The sequence below is a fragment of the Petaurus breviceps genome, unplaced genomic scaffold, assembly GCF_028583685.1.
Source record: "Petaurus breviceps papuanus isolate PSGF00001 unplaced genomic scaffold, PetGlider_PUasm1.0 90760, whole genome shotgun sequence".
Taxonomy (NCBI): domain Eukaryota; kingdom Metazoa; phylum Chordata; class Mammalia; order Diprotodontia; family Petauridae; genus Petaurus; species Petaurus breviceps.
Window position 1 is genome coordinate 8004841 of NW_027187338.1, and position 12406 is coordinate 8017246.

The window sequence follows — 12406 nt, forward strand, 5'->3', positions numbered from 1 at the left end:
CTCTCTCTCTCTCTCTCTCTCTCTCTCTCTCTCTCTCTCTCTCTCTCGCTCTCTCGCGCGCGCGCTCTCTCCCTCTCTCGCTCTCTCTCACACACAGATACACACACATTCTCTCTCTCACACACACAGACACACATTCTCTCTCTCTCTTTCACACACACACACACAGAGACACACACGCTCTCGTGTGTGCGTGTGTGTGTATTTTAAGAGTGAAATCTTAGGCCGCTGCCGCCGCCCAGAGACCGCTGAACGCCCCCGTCCGTCCGCCGCCGCCACTCATCCGGGCACAGAACATTCAGTCATGGATAAAAATGAGCTGGTGCAGAAGGCCAAATTGGCTGCGCAGGCTGAGAGATATGACGACATGGCAGCCTGCATGAAGTCTGTAACTGAGCAAGGAGCTGAATTATCCAATGAGGAGAGGAATCTTCTCTCTGTTGCTTACAAAAATGTCGTAGCGGCCCGAAGGTCATCTTGGAGGGTTGTTTCAAGTATTGAGCAAAAGACGGAAGGTGCTGAGAAAAAACAGCAGATGGCCCGAGAATACAGAGAGAAAATTGAGACCGAACTAAGAGATCTCTGCAATGATGTACTGTCTCTATTGGAAAAGTTCTTGATTCCTAATGCTTCACAAGCAGAAAGCAAAGTTTTCTATTTGAAAATGAAGGGAGACTACTACCATTATTTGGCTGAGGTTGCTGTTGGTGATGACAAGAAAGGAATAGTGGATCAATCACAACAAGCGTATCAAGGAGCATTTGAAATCAGCAAAAAGGCGATGCACCCAACGAATCCTATAAGATTGGGTCTGGCCTTGAACTTCTCTGTGTTCTATTATGAGATCCTGAACTCTCCAGAGAAAGCCTGCTCCCTTGCAAAGACAGCTTTTGATGAAGCCATTGCTGATCTTGATACATTAAGTGAAGAATCATACAAAGACAGCACACTAATAATGCAGTTACTGAGAGACAACTTGACATTGTGGACAACGGATGCCCAAGGAGAAGAAGCTGAAGCAGGAGAAGGAGGGGAGAATTAACCAGCCTTCCAACTTTTGTCTGCCTCATTCTAAAATTTACACAGTAGAGCATTTGTCATCCATGCTGTCTCACAAATAGTTTTTGTTTACGATTTATGACAGGGTTATGTTACTTCTGTTTGGATTTCTATATTTCCTATGTGGTGTTTATGTTTAATATTAGGTGAGTAGAGCCAGTTAACATTTGGGGAATTATCTGTTTTCATCTGAGGTGGTCAATATGGGGATATGGAATTTTTATAAACGTTTTACATGTTTGGCATAGTACTTTTGGTACATTGTGGTTTCACAAGGCCAGTGTTAAAACAGCTTCCATGTCTAAGCAAAGAAAACTGCCTACATATTGGTCTGTCATGGTGGGGGGGAGCGGGGGATAAAGGGATAATTGGTTCCAGCCACAGGTGTAGTTATTGTGGGTACTTTAGGGTTGGAGCACTCATGACTGTGGTAGAAACAGATGTCCCATAGATATTGCATGTCATTCCATGTGTATCTGTGGAATACACAATCTCAACGTGTACACCTTTATGATTGCAGTTGCAAAAGTGTTCCTTAAGACAAAGTTTTAACCTAGTCAATTTACTCTGGAGAAGGGCACATTCCATTATTTGTAAAGTTACCTGCTGTTCTCTTTCATTATTTTTGCTACACTCATTTTATTTGTATTTAAATGGTTTAGGCAACCTAAGAACAAATGTACAAGTAAAAATGCAGTAAAAATGAATTGCTTGAGTAAAACAAAAAACCCATGTATTTAACTTTTTTTAGGTTTTTTGCTTTTGTGATTTTTTTGATACTTGCCTAACATGCATGTGCTGTAAAAATAGTTAACAGGGAAATAACTTGAGATGATGGCTAGCTTTGTTTAATGTCTTATGAAATTTTCATGAACAATCCAAGCATAATTGCTAAGAACATGTGTATTAAGTTGATGTAAGTGGAATAAAAGTTTTATGAATGGGAAAAAAAGAGTGAAATCTTTATTTGATTCTGTAAAAAAAAAATATCCATTGAGGGCATGTGTTCTCATAGGGTTCATAGGGCCTATTTTTCTCCAGCTTTCCTTTTTCCAGGTTCCCATTCAGTCTCTAAATCTAAGCTAAAAGTATCACAGAGGTCAGAGAACTGTCCTCTACCTCCTCCCACAAATTAAATTGCCTCCATCATCGGAAATCCTTCTTACATTTCTGATCAAAAACATTCTGGTCACTGGCATACATCGTTTATACTTTGCTCCATTGTAAATCAAGAAATTGATATTCTAACTTGCAAATCAGTCTTCCTGTATTAAATTCTGGGGCTATCGATAAAGGGGGTTCAAGCTGTGGGCATGTGCCCTGGATTAAATAAATCCTTAGAATAATTTAAGAAGCACTGAGGTGTTCTCTTGGCTGGTGTTTGTGAGGAGGGGTGCTAAAAAAGCAGTCATGGGGATATGGAAGGAGGTTTGAAAAATAGATGGTATTAGAGAATAAAAGGGAGGTGGGGATTGTCTGTGAGGGCTCCGTCCCTCCAGAATACCAATGCAGGTATTTCTTTGCCTATTTTCAATCCAACCGTGCATGGAGGCTTGGTGCTCCTATGTCTGACCACAGCTGCCTGGATGCTTTGCTAGATGGTGACGAGTAATCTTCTGGTTGACTTTGGAACTTCAGGAGACAATGATTCCAGTTGCTGAACTGAAACTAAATGTGCATACAGAAAGTTCAGATTGCATGAGTGTTTTCTCTTCCCTGGCAGTTTTTAAATGAGGTGGCAACTAAGTCAGAATAGACCTGAGTTCAAATCCAGCCTCAGACACTCACTAACCATATGACCCTGGGCAAGTCATTTTATTTCTGTCTGCCCAAGTTTCTTCATCTGTAAAATGGGGATAATAATAACATTCATCTCCAAGGGTGGTTGTGAGAATCAGCTGGGATAATATTTGTAAAGGGCCTGGCACATAGTAAGTACTATATAAATGTTTATTCCCTTCCCTTCTGCTCTTTTTATCTTTGCATTTATCTTTGCATTTGCTATTAGTTGTGACCATTATTTTTACATTTGCATTTATCTAATTAATGATAGAACATTCTTTCATATGGTTTTTGGTAGCTTGTGTCTTCTTCTTTTGAAAACTGCCTGTTTACATCCTTTAAAGAGTGATGGATTTTTCAGGCCCAACAGCTACGCCCCACAATTCCCACTCAAAAAACCAAAAATTCCCCCAAAAACACCAAACAAAAAAAACCCCAAACCTTACCTGCTGCAGTATCAAATAGGTTTCAAGGTACAATTCATATCAGGGCAGCTAGGTGGTACACTGGAAAGAACATCCACTCCAGCAGTCAGGAGGACCTCAGTTCAAATGTGACCTCAGACACTTGACATTGACTAGCTATGTTGACCCTGGGCGAGTCACTTAACCCTGATTGCTCACCCCAAAATAATTAAATAAAAAAATTCACACCAGAGAAATTATGAATCCTCCTAGAATTAGAGGACCATAAAAGGGACCTCTGGGGCCATCTTGTACAACCCCTTCATTTTACAAATGAGAAATCTCAGATCCAGAAACAAAAAAAATGACAAAGTCATATGGGGGCCAGTGGGGGAGCATGAATTTGCCACCAATTTCTCTAACCCTAAATCTGGTCCTTCTTTCACTGCCCTGAAGAATAAACATTGGCATTCTACTAGCGGTTGGCAGTATCTTGAATCTACCTTTTAGAAGATGATGACATTTGCTTCTGTCCAGGCTTTCTTCCTTGTCTCATTCATCTGTCACTTAACTTTGTGGAGACAGAAAATGAGACCAAAGATTACAGAAACAAGAACCATGGGTGCACTAGTTGATTAAAGTAAATATCTATGACCCCAAAGAAAAAATAGGAGAAGGCATATCCCCCATATTTCTTTGTAGAGGTGGGGGGTTACAAGGGTAAGGCACTGTACATAACGTGAGACTTACTCAGTATGTTGGTTAGTTTGGGTGAACCTTTTCCTCCCTTTTAATTTTTATTCTTCATGGAAGGTTCTTCATTGAAAAGAATAGCTTACTGAAAGCAAGAGGGATATGTTGATAGATAAGAGGTGATGTAAGAAAAAAAGTTATCAATGAAATCTATTTTTAAAACGAAATTAACACACACATCTTTGAGATTAAATTAATTAACAGTAAATAAGATAAATTTATATATTGTAGAGGGCTGACTTGGGAGGCCTGAACCCATAATCTCTAGCGTGGCAGCACCCCAGGTGTCTTCCTCAGCTCCACATTCTCTCTTGCCCCCCTATATTCGATCAGTCATCAAGTCCTGTCGATTCTACCTTGATAGCAAGCCTCCTGTACACCTCCTTCTGTCCTCTGACTCAGTGTCCTGGTGCGGGCCATCATCGCCTCACGCTTGGGATAGTCTTTCTGCCTTAAGTCTTCCCCCATTTCAGGCTATCTCCAATCAACTATCAAAGTGATCTCTACTAAAGCACAAGTCTGTCATTATCATCTTTCTCTTCACCCCCATCCAATAAACTTCAGTGATTCCTTATGAGCTCAGTATCAAATATAAAATCCTGTTTGGCATTTAAAGCCCTTCATAACCTGGTCCCTTCCTACCTTTCCAATTTTCTTACTGTGGCAGGGGAAATCTGAAATGACTGAGGAAACAAAGGTTCTGCCTTCTCGACATATTGATTTATTAAGCCATGCATGCCAATTGCAAGACAAATTGGGACCAGGCCTCTTCAGTTTGGCACTGGACCCCAAATACAGGGGGTGACGGACTTTTATGCATTAAAAGAAAACAGCAGGATATAAACCAGGATACAAGATTGGGTATTCTGATTTCTAATTAGAGGAAAGATTAAGGACTTTCCAAATTGGGAAGGGGAGAGTGATCAAGTGTAATTCCCTGAAATCAGAAAAAGAGTTGTTCCCTTCTTCTCCCTGCCAAGTGTCTGTATTCAATCAAAGGAACAAAAAAATCGCAACTGATTGACCGGCATGGGGCCAGTTTTCAGGTAAGACATAGGAATTGCTTAAGATGTATAATTGTGAGGAAAAAAACTCCTTGCATCAATATTTGGATCTGACTGGGTTTCTGGTCAGCATAACCCTAGTAAGGGTTGGGGAACTTGTGGCCTCAAGACCACATGGGGCCCTCAAGGTCTTCAAGTGCAGCCCTTTGAATCCAAACTTCACAGAACAAATCCTCTTAATAAAAGAATTTGCTCTGTAAAATTTGGATTCAGCCAAAAATCCACACCCAAGGACGTAGAAGGCCACATGTGGCCTTAAGGTCATAGGTTCCCCACCCCTTTGTCTAGGTCCTTATTTAAGGGTCTCTTAGCAGCAAGTAGAGGTGGTCTTACTTTCCAGCCATGCAGGGCTAGGTTCAAACAATGCAATACAATTTTCTCTCAACTCCCATAATTGAATAAAGTTTTCTCACGAGACAGAAATTAAGTTAGACCCATAATTGAATAGAAGGGAATTGAGCTAGCTCCAGAATTGAGTCACAAGATGGAGTCAGTGTGGTTCACTCAATTCCCACAATTCCCAATTACACCTTAGCCCCCTCTCCATCTCCTGACTGCAAGTGATTTCACTGTCTGTCCCCCAGGCCTGGAATGTTCTCCTTCTCCATCTCCACCTCCTGGCTTCCAGGGACTCCAAGGAAGTCTCAGCTTAAGTCTTAGCTTCTGTAAGAAACCTCTCTCAGGCTTCCTTTGTCTTATTACCTTCCCTTTGAGGTGATCTCCAGCTGATCCTGCCTGTGTCTTGTTTGTATATCATGGTTTACAGTGTCCCCATTAGACATCGACCTTAGAGAGCAATGACTGGTTTTTGTTATTTCTTGTATTTTCACTGCTTAGCACGTTTCCTGGCACATAGTAGGTGCTCAAGAATTGCTGGCTGACTATCTCAATGTTCTCTGTTATTTATGATGGTATCAGAGAAATGTCGGGGGGGGGGGGCGGAAATGGGCCAGGCCTGGAGTTAGATTAGGGGATAGCCAATGGAAAGTTTGTGGACTGCCCTGGTATCCAAGTAATGTTGAAATAGACAAACTCTCTAACTTCCCAATTCTTAAGATTCCTGAAATCCCATGACCTGCTTCTCCAAGACTCTACCTTAGTCTCACATAGACAAGACCATACCCTGCATCTCAGCATCACCACATGGGTAAAATGGAACATTACTGTGTTGTAAGAAATGATGACCATGATAAATAGAGAGAAGCCTGAAATGACTTGCTTGAACTGAGGAAAAGCAAAACTAGAAGAACCAGGAAAACAATATACATAATAACCACAATAATGTCAATGGAAAGGGCAATCATAAAATAATGGACAATGTTGAAAAGTTACTTACATACATGTGTATGTGTGTATATGTGTATATATACACTCATTTATAGATGTGTACATAGATTTACACATATATGTTTCTACATATTTATAGATTTGCACATATGTGTGTACACATGTATAGATATGTAAATTTTAATGTGTGTATACATGCATGTAGATTTTAAAAATAGATTTATACATGTCATGTATGTGTATATATACAGTCTTCAATCTTCTAGCCCAATCTCTCCCCCAAGCCTCAGTTCTTCATCACTAGCTTCATATTGGACATCAAACATTTCAAACTGATTATCCCAGAAACATCTCACATGCAAAATGTCCAAGACAGAACTAATGATCTTTCCCCCTTAAGCCCACCTCTCACTCAAACTTTTGTCTTCCTGTTGAAGGTACTGCCATTCTCTCCATTACCTAGTACATAACCTGAGTTCTGTCCTTGCTGCCTTACTCTTTATAACCTCACATACTGAAGCAGTTTGCAAATCCTGTTGTCTCTACTTTGATGACATCGTGTCCATTCAGATCTCCTCTCTTCTCGTAGATAGCCACCACCTTAGTTTAAGCCCTCATTGCCCCCTGCCAGAGGACTGCAATGGGCCCGTAGTTGGTCTCCCTTCCTCAAGTCCCTTTCCACATCAGACTAACCTCTGCATTCCTGCCAAAGCAATTTTTCTAAAGTGTAAATCTAACCGTGACATTCTTCTACTAAATAAATTCTAGAATCAGATAGGAATTCCTCCATTTAGTTTTTAAAGCCGTCCGAAAGCTGGCCCCCCCCCCATTTTTTTCAATCTTACTATATCTTATTCTCCATCCCTCACTCTGTGCTCCAGCCAAATAAGCCCTTTTTTCTGTTCCTCATACACAGGACTACATCTCCCATCTCCATGCTCTTGTCCTGGCTGTCCCCCATGGCAGGAATGCCTTCCCACTTACCTCCACCTCGTAGAATTCTTTCTTCAAGACACAGCTGATCCCCCAACTGCTAGTGCCCCCCCCCAACTACCTTTATTTAACTGTATTTATTCTCTTTTTGAGGGCAGCTAGGTGGCACAATGGATAGAGTACAGGCCCTAGAGTCAGGAAGACCTGAGTTCATATCTAGCCACAGATACTTCCTAGCTATGTGACCCTGGCCAAGTCACTTCACCCTGTTTGCCTCAATTTCCTCATCTATAAAATGAGCTGGAGAAGGAAATGGCAAACTACTCCGGCTTCTTTTCCTAGAAAACTCAAGTGGATCATAAAGAGGCAGACATGACCGAAACAACTGAACAACAGCAATCATATCAATTTTGCATGTATAGGTACATGTACATGTTGTATCTCCTGATAGAATATCAACTACTCGAGAGTAGAAATTGTTTCTTCCTTTGTATTTACATTGCTAACACCTAATGCAGCATTTGGCACATAGCAAGTGTTTAATAAATGCTTACTGCCCGATTGAGTGTTAAAAGGACACCAACACAATAGATGGGCCCCACCACAGTGTATATTTGAAGAAGCATGTGGCCAAGAGTCCAGACAGAATGGATAGGCACACACGTGGCCATGTAACCTTGAGCAAGTTATTTAACCCCAATTGCTTAGGGGCGGCCAGGTGGCACAGTGAGTAAGAGCACTGGCCCTTGGGATCGAATCCGGGGTCAGATACTTACCACCACACCCAGAAATAACTGGCCGTGTAATCTTGAGCAAGTTACTTAACCCCAATTGCTTTAAAAAAAAAAAAGAATAGATAGGCATGGATCTTCTTTGTCATAGAGAATGCTCTCAAGGATGAGATCACAGATCTCAGGACTCAAATCTGAGTCTGAAAGAATGCAGTCAATCAATAAACATTTTTGTTTTTGTCATGTCCGACTCTTCCTGACCCCATTTGGGGTTGTCTTGGTAAAGATACTAGAGTGGTTGGTCATTTCCTTCTCTAGTTCATTTTACAAGTAAGGAAGCTGAGGCAAACAGGATTAAGTGACTTGCCAGAGTCACACAGCTACTGAGACAAGATTTGAACTCAGGTATTTCTTATTCCATGCTCAGCTCTCTAGTTTCTGAGCCACCTGGCTGCCCACAAGAAACATTTGCTAAGTGCCTATTATGTTCCAGGCACTGGGCTAAGCAGTGGAGTGTTTCACCGAGAAAAGACTTGAGGGTGGGGAAGAGCATGATCACTGCCTTCAAACATTTAAAAGGCCTTCCTATGGGGAAGGAATTTGATTTGATCTGGAACTCTTGATTCCAGACAACAGAGAAAAGAGGAACAGAGGGAAGTTATAAAGAGGATCGTAAAGAAAAGCTTCCTAACAGTCCAAGCTACCCAAAACAGAAACACTTAGCCTTGGCAGGGAGTGAGGTCCCCATCACAATTCCAATGAGGAGGAAAAGACAGAAATGTTTAAAGACCAATCCAGATTTACAGGGATTTTTAGAAAGGTGAATAAAGAAACTAGAAGCAAGGTTTGGTAGCAGTAGATGACCAAAGCTCTTCGTGACCTAGCTGCCAGAGGTGGGGAACTTGTAGCCTTGAGACCACATGTGACCCTCTAGGTCCTCAAGTTCAGCCTTTTGACTGAATCCAAACTTCACCCAACAAAGTCCCTTAATAAAAGATTTGTTCTGTAAAACTTGAACTCAGTAAAAAGGCTGAAAAGTCTTCACCCTTCCCACCTTACACCCCAACACATAATCTTCCATCCAGTGATACTATGGGCTGTCCCACAAATAAGACCTTCAATCCAGGCATGACTGGGCATTGTCTCCAGGCTTGGAACGCTCTCCCTTTCTGCTCTCTCTACTAAATTCCCTGGCTTCCTTTAAATCCCAGCTAAATTCTCATCTTCTAGAAAGCCTTCCCTAACCCCTCTGTTAATTATTTCCCATTTATCTGGTACATAGCTTGCTTTGAATATATTTGTTTGTCTGTTGTCTCCCCCATTAGATTGTAAGCTCCTTGAGGGCAGAGTCTGTTTTTGCCTCTTTTTGTATGTCCAGAGCTTAGCACAGTCCCTGACACGTAGTAGGCTGCTTAATAAATGTTTATTGACTGACTGACTACCTAATGAACACAAAAGTCCAGCTGCTTTTGTGAGAGTAGTGTCAGGAGAACTAAACCTCAGAATGTACTGAGGTTGTCTAGGAACAAAGGAAAGGAAAACAACAAGGTTTATCTTTAGAAGTTGTGTTGGGGAAAAAAGATGATCATAGGAAAGATAGGGACCTTCCTTGTGGATGGAATGATGATAGTTGAGAGCCACGAGTTTGGAAGATGCTTCTCCAACCAGGAGAATATTCTCTGATTGATGAGGAGGACTGATGAAGAGGACAGAATAACAATGGTCCCAGGGACTTGAAACCCAAGACAGATGGAGAACTAGTTAAGAGGGTAACTGGCTGCACTAGATGATTTGATGTTTTCAGAACCAGTTGAACTATGTCCTAGAGCACAGGTCTCCAAAGTGAGGGCCCTGCACCCCAAGTGGGCTGGAGCAGACCCTCAAAGAGTGACAGACTGGGGGTGGGAGGATGGGTCACCTAGGACTTGTACACAGGGTCCTACAGCCCTGTCCTGGACTTCTAAAGTTACCTAGCAATTCCCCCTCCTACCCCAACACAAACACACCCTCTTCAGCCTCACATACCTAAACAAGCTCTCAATATCTCTCCTTCTGCTCTGGGAGTAAGCTCTCCAGGACTATTATTATTGTTGGTGGTTCTTTGCTCTCCAAGAAGACCATGACATCAGGAAGGTGATGCTATGACTTGGAGTGAATTGGATTCTTGGTTCATGCTGGTGGTGTCCTTACTGTCTCAGTAATTTTTTCACAGCACCCCCTAGACCAAAAGAAATACTGAATTCCATTTATTAAGTACTTAGGTCAAAAATATTAATATCCCATGGTGCCTCAGTAACTTTACTGTGGCTCTGGGATACACAATTTGGGAACCAAGTTTCTAATGGATTTATTTGATCCTGTCAAATTTTTTTTAAATCGGTGATTTGGATAAAAGCCTAATTGACACTCTTATCAAATTTAAAGATGACACAAAGCTGGGATGGCTAGCTGGGATAGGACGTGAGTTTCCCTCATACAACTTAAAGGCTTTAACTAAAAGATGACAAATTATTCCCAGGACCTAATTGGCCTCAGCTTACCTGACTCAACTTCCTTCCCTGCCATCCCTCTCCCCCAATCCTCCACACAGTCAACAGGGAGTTGGACCAAGACAAAGCTGCCCCTGCGACCTTATTGGCCTGGACTTACCTGATGCAACTTCCTGGTCATCTAAGGATATTGAAAAGTCCCGGTCACTCTGAATCTGTACCTCTGAGACTTGGTGGGTTTCCAAGACCACGTGATTCTCCATATCCTGATAACCCACTGACCAGATAGATTTCCAGGTGAAGACAAAAGGGCCATGACCAAAGAATATAAGTGCCACTGTTATCTTGTATATCTTCGTTGTGTTAGGGCAAAGTAAACCTCCTTTGTTAAATGTTCAATGACTTTTTGTCCCCAAATCCAACCTCAACCAAGAGGATATTGATATTAGAACCACACGTCTCACACTAGCTAACACAGTGGGCACCAATATTAGGATTCAAAAAGATTTCAACAGCCTGAAACATCAGGCCAAACCTAATAAAGGATAAATATAAAATAAATTACTTTGACCCCCAAAGCAACTTCCTAACTACAAAATAGGGAATCTGCCACTAGATTGTACTTTATCTGAGAAAGATCTGTGGGTTTTAGTAGACTGAAAGCTCAATAGCAGTCAATGGTATAATAACCTTGGGCATTTGTAGGGCATTGCTTCCAGGAATTTGTAAGTAATAGTCCCATTATACCCTGGCCAGCCCACACTGAGAATCTGTGATTGCATTATCCATAAAGCTTTCCCAGCAGAGACAAGTAGAAAAGATTCCTGCTCCAATATGGCTCAAATGAGAAGATGCCTAAGGACCAGCTCAGAGATTCTGTGCTTCTGTGACTGTGTCATCTGATATCACATCCACCTTGAAGATCACTTAGCACAACGTCCTTCCCAGGGAAGACATAACTTCTACAATAACCATTCAATCAATCACTTGATCAATCAGTCAGCCAGCACTTATTAAGGTTTATCATGATTCCAAGCAAACACATACTGATTTAAAAAAAAAAAAAGGCTAGGTGGCACAGTGAATAGAGCACTGGCCCTGGAATCAAGGGGACCTGAGTTCAAATCCAGCCTCAGACACTTAACACTTACTAGCTGTGTGACCTTGGGCAAGTCACTTAACCCCAATTGCCCTGCCTTCCCCCCAAAAAAAGGTTTATTATAATAAACATAACCAATACATAATTTTAAAATGAGGCATATAATCACACATAAAACATTAAACTCATCATAAGAAAGTATAATCAAACTAATTAATAAAGAGACAACAAAAATGGTGTTTGTGCTGGGTTTCTCTCTGACTGCCTAAAGTTCCTCTGACTCTTTTTTTTAAACTTTTTTTTTGCATTTCTTCTTCTTCTTCTTCTTCTTCTTCTTCTTCTTCTTCTTCTTCTTCTTCTTCTTCTTCTTCTTCTTCTTCTTCTTTTCTCCTCCTCTTCTTCTTCCTCCTCCTCCTCCTCTCTCTCCTCCTCCTCCTCCTTCTTCTTCCTTCCAAAAAGGATTAAGTGACTTGCCCAGGGTCACACATCTAGTAAGTGTCTGAGGCTGGATTTCACTCAGGTCCTCCTGACTCCAGAGCCAGTGCTCTATCCACTGTGCCACCAAGCTGCCCTGCCTCTTCTTTCTCTACATTTTCTCTCTTGGTATTCTCATCAGCCCCCAGAGGTTCAATTATCTTCTCTATACAGTGATTACCAAATCTACATATCCAGCTCTTTTGATCTCCAGTCCCACATCATTTGCTTTTTTTTTTCAATTTTATTTTATTAAATTTATCTACTTTAAGTTTACAACATTCAATTCCACAATCCTTTGAGTCCCAAATTTTCTCCCTCCCCCTCTACA

At 41.4% G+C, this 12406-nt stretch overlaps 1 pseudogene; it reads left to right on the top strand.

Moving 5' to 3' along the window:
* The first annotated feature begins 60 nt into the window (after positions 1-60).
* Positions 61-2011, top strand: LOC138146270 (14-3-3 protein zeta/delta pseudogene; annotated as a pseudogene).
* Positions 2012-12406: the final 10395 nt, after the last annotated feature.